Source organism: Macaca fascicularis, chromosome 8, assembly GCF_037993035.2.
Source record: "Macaca fascicularis isolate 582-1 chromosome 8, T2T-MFA8v1.1".
Taxonomy (NCBI): Eukaryota; Metazoa; Chordata; class Mammalia; order Primates; family Cercopithecidae; genus Macaca; species Macaca fascicularis.
Genome location: NC_088382.1, coordinates 82036387 through 82041521, shown reverse-complemented (window position 1 = coordinate 82041521; position 5135 = coordinate 82036387).

The following is a 5135-nucleotide window of genomic DNA, read 5'->3' as shown; positions in this document are numbered from 1 at the left end:
CCATTGTGGAAAACAGTGTGGCAATTTCTCAAGGATCTAGAACCAGAAATACTATTTGACCCAGCAATCCCATTACTGGGTATATACCCAGAGGAATATAAATCATTCTGTTATAGAGATACATGCATGTGTATATTTATTGTGCCACTATTTACAATAGCAAAGACATGGAATCAACCCAAAGGCCTATCAGTCACAGACTGGATAAAGAAAATGTGGTATATATGCATCATGGAATACTATGCAGTCATAAAAAGGAATTAGATCATGTCTTTTGCTAGGACACAGATGGTGCTGGAAGCAATTATCCTCAGCAAACTAACACAGGAACTGAAAACCAAACACTGCATGTTCTCACTTATAAGTGGGAGCTGAACAACGAGAACACATGGACACAGGAAGGAGAACAACACACATTGGGGCCTGTCAGGGGAGTGGGGTGTGGGAGAGCATCAGGATAAATAGATAATCCATGCAGGACTTAACACCTAGGTGACTGGTTGATAGGTGCAGCAAACCACCATGGCACACGTTTACCTGTGTAACAAACCTGCACATCCTGCACAAGTATCTTGAAACTTAATATAAAATGAAATAAAATTAAGAAAAAAGCAACAAAAACAAAATCAGCAGCAATATGTCAGGCCTAGAAATGACAGGTGTCTCCCTCATAGAAACCCACCAGATTCAAAGCGAAAGTTATAGGGAATGCTAAGTATCAAAATCATTTCTATAGCATTCTGTTTATTTATTTATTTATTTATTTTGGTGGAGTCTCACTCTGTCACCAGGCTGGGGTGCAGTGGCACAATCTCAGATTACTGCATTCTCCATCTCCCAGGTTCAAACAATTCTCCTGCCTCAGTCTCCTGAGCAGCTGGGACTACAGATGTGTGCCACCACTCCCAGCAAACTTATTATTATTATTTTTTTGTATTTTTAGTAGGGATGAGGTTTCACCATGTTGGCCAGGATGGTCTCAATCTCTTGACCTCGTGATCTGCCCACCTCAGCCTCCCAAATTGCAGGGATTACAGGTGTGAACCACCATGCCAGGCCCATTCTGTTTCTTTATCTATGTAGCAGATAATTAAATACTTTTATCATAAATAAAAATGGTAATTTTGAGAAGATAAACTTGTTGACAGCTAATGTGCAGAGAGTCCAATGATGGCAATACACTTAAGGAGAATTCTTCAATGGTTCAAAGAGTTTCTACTGATCTTATTTGATGTTAATGGTTTGCCATGTTGCCATCCTGAAGAAGATGTTCAGAGGCAAAAACAAAAATGATAATTCATATCTTTAGCCAAGCAACTGCTTGGGATCAAAGAGACACAGAGAGGTATAAATCCTGTTTTTTATGCTGGTTAGATAAAGTCAGGTCTATCTGAGGGCACCCCTATCTGCTGGCCTCTCGTAGGGTCCCAATCTGACTGCACCTGCTTGCAATGCAGCCTTGGATGCCTAATCGAGGTGCTTCCTGGGGGCTCACATCATAGCTCCTTCACCAGCAGACTGCACCTGATCATCAGAGAGCTCTATCAGTGCAGCCTCCAGTGACATGTAACAGTACACCCAAACCCTCTCCCACTGCAGCCTCCTCCATGCCTGCATTGCCAGGATGCACTAACCCATGGCCACACCCTCACTGCTTTGTGAGAATGCACACAGGCAAAGATCACTTCTCCTCCACTAGTGTGTATGTGCACATGTACTGTGTAACCCAAATGCTGCCTATGTGAGCATACCTTGCTGCCCTTGCCTCCCTAATGAGCAGACACCTGGCTGCACTGCCACTGCTGGCAACACTCACGTAGATGCAAGCAACCCCACCCTGCTTCCCACACTACCACTGCTGCTACTGTGAATGTGGGAATGGACACTGGTTGCTGGTGGCCCTGCCTCCATCTTGTGCTGCCACTGCCACCACTGTGAACACGTGCATGAATGCCACTAGTTTCATGCCCGCCAATGCCCAGTCCCCACAGCTGCCTCTGCCAGTGCAAGTGCAAACAGGGACACTGGCAACTTTGCCCTGGTTGTTCCCTATGAACCCCAACCACTGCCACAAGTGTGCATGGTAATGATACAGCCCCACTCCTGGTGGTCCCTGTCCTGGCCAACACCCATGCATCCTGCTGCACTTCCATGGCCACAGGCATGTGTGCAAATGAGCATGGGTCTTGCTGCCAGTGCCCAGATGAAGCACTTTAGTTGGCACCACACATCAGAGTGTGGTGGCCAGCAGACCAGGAACACTTTTGCACCTCAGCTCAGCAGGTTCTGAATCTCAAGGGGCCAGTGAATAAAGCCAGGGCCTGGTACCAGCTCCCTAGAGTTAGAGTATACAGCCCAGTAGTGCTGAGCTGAGCCATGGCCCCCTAAATTCTTCCGGCAATGAGACCAGTTGACTGAATCCACCTTATACCACAATCAAACTGCCAAGGGTATCAGAGAAAATACAAGTAGAGAAACTCATTCAAAGGACAGTATTTTCAAAGATTAAAGGAACATCAGCCCCCACAGATGAGAAAGAACCAGCACAAGAACTGGACAACTAAAAAAGTCAGAATGCCTTATTTCCCTCAATGAAGACACTAGTACCCCAGCAATGATTCTTATTCAGGCTCAAATGGATGAAATGGCAGAAACAGAACTTAGAATATGGAAGGAATGAAGATCTTCCACATTCAGGAGAAAGTTGAAACCCAATCCAAGGAATCTAAAAAAATATAATAGAATGATACAGGAAATGAAAGATGAAATGGCCATTTTAACAAATAATGAAAGTGATTTGATAGAGCTGAAAACTTCACTTTAAGAATTTTATAACATAATCACAAGTATCAGTAGCAGAATTAACCAACTGAGAAACCAGTCTCAGAGCTAGAAGATTGGTTCTCCAAAATAACTCAGGCAGACAAAAATAAAGAAAAAAGAATAAAGAAGAATGAACAAAGTCTCTGAGACATATTAAATTATGTAAAGAGACTAAATCTATGACTCATAGGCATCCCTGAAGGGGAGGGAAAGAAACCAAGAAACTTGGAAAACATATTTGAGAATATCACCCATGAAAATATCCCCAACATCCCTAAAGAAGCCAACCGTATTTCAAATTTGGGAAATACAGAGAACACTGCAAGATACTATACAAGACAATCATCCCCTATGTATCCCCTTGTATATGTCTATATAAGACACATAATAATCAAAGGTCTCCAAGGTCAAACTGAGAGAAAAAATGTCAAAGGCAGCTAGAGAGAAAGTTCACGTTACTTATCAATGGAACTCAATCAGGCTAGCCGTGGACTTTTAGCAGAAATTCTACAGGCCAGAAGAGATTGGGGACATATATTCAGCATTTTTAAAGAGAATAAATCCAATCAAGAATTTCACTTCCAGCCAAACTAAGCTTTGAAAATGAAGGAGAAATAAGATCCTTTTTCAGACAAGCAAATGCTAAGGGAATTCATTACCACAAGACCTGCATTATAGCAGATCCTTAAGGGAGTGCTAAATATGGAAAAGAAAGACCACTACAAGCCACCACAAAAACACAGTGAAGTACATAAACTACTGACACTATAAAGCAACCACAAATCAAGTCTACATAAAAACCAGCTAACAACATGATGACAGGATCAAATCGGCACATATCAATATTAACCATGAATGTAAATGCATTAAATGTCCCAATTTAAAGGCGCAGAATAGTGGTGAATTGGATAAAGAAGCAAGATCCAACTATATGCTGTCTTCAAGAGACACATCTCACATGCAATGGCACCCACCCAGCTCAAAGTAAAGTAAAGGAGAAAAATCTACCAAGAAAATGAAAAACAGAAAAAAGCAAGGGTCGTTCTTCTAATTTCAGACAAAACAGACTTTAAACCAACAATGATCAAAAAAGAAAAAGAAGGGCATTACATAATGAGAGTCAATTCAACAAGAAAAACTAACTATCTCAAATATATACGGACCCAGTACAGGAGCACTCAGATTCCTGAAGTTAGGTTTTAGAGATCTATAAAGAGACTTAGCTAACCACACAATAATCGTGGAAGACTTCAACACTCCACTGACTATTTATTAGACAGATCATCAAGGCAAAACACAAACAAAGATATCCGGGACTTTAACTCAACACTAGACCAAATGGACCTAACAGACATTTACAGAAATCTTCACCCAATAACAAAAGAATATACATTTATCTCATCTGCACATTGCACATACTCTAAAATCAACACAATCAGCCATAAAACAGTCCCCAGCAAATTAAACATACACACACACACACACACACACACACACACAAAACCAACCACACTCTCAGATTGCAGCACAATAAAAACTAGGAATAAACACTAAGAAAATCACTCAAAATCAAACAATTGCATGGAAATTAAATCAACTTCTTCTGAATGATTTTTGGGTAAACAATGAATTTACGGCAAAAATCAAGAAGTTCTTTGAAACTAATGAGAATAAAACTTACCAGAATCTCTGGGACACAACTAAATCAGTGTTAAGAGGGAAATGTATGTACTAAATACCCACATCAAAAAGTTAAAACAATCTCAAATTAAATTAACAACATAATATCATACCTAGAGAAATTAGAGAAAGAAGAGTAAACCAATTCTAAAACTAGCAGAAGAAAAGAAATAACAAAAATCAGAACTGGACTGATGGAAATTGAGATGGTGTAAACCTTAAAAAAAGATCAATGAGTTCAGGAGTTTGTTTCATGAAAGAATAAATATGATTGATAGATTGTTAGTTAAACTAATAAAGAAGAAAATTCCCAGAGAAGCTCCAAATAAACACAATAAGAAATTATTAAGAGGACGTTACCATCAAACCCCACAGAAGTACAAAAAACCCTTAGAGACTACCATGAACACCTCTACACTCACAAACTGGAAAACCTAGAAAAAATGGATAAATTTCTAGAAACACATAACCTCCCAAGTTTGAACCAAGAAGAAACTGAATTCCTGAATAGACCAATAATGAGTTCTGAAATTGGATCAGTAATGAAAAACCTACCAATCAGAATGAGTCCAGGACCAGATGGATTCACAGCTGAATTCTGCCAGATGTATAAAGAGCTGGTATTGTTCCTA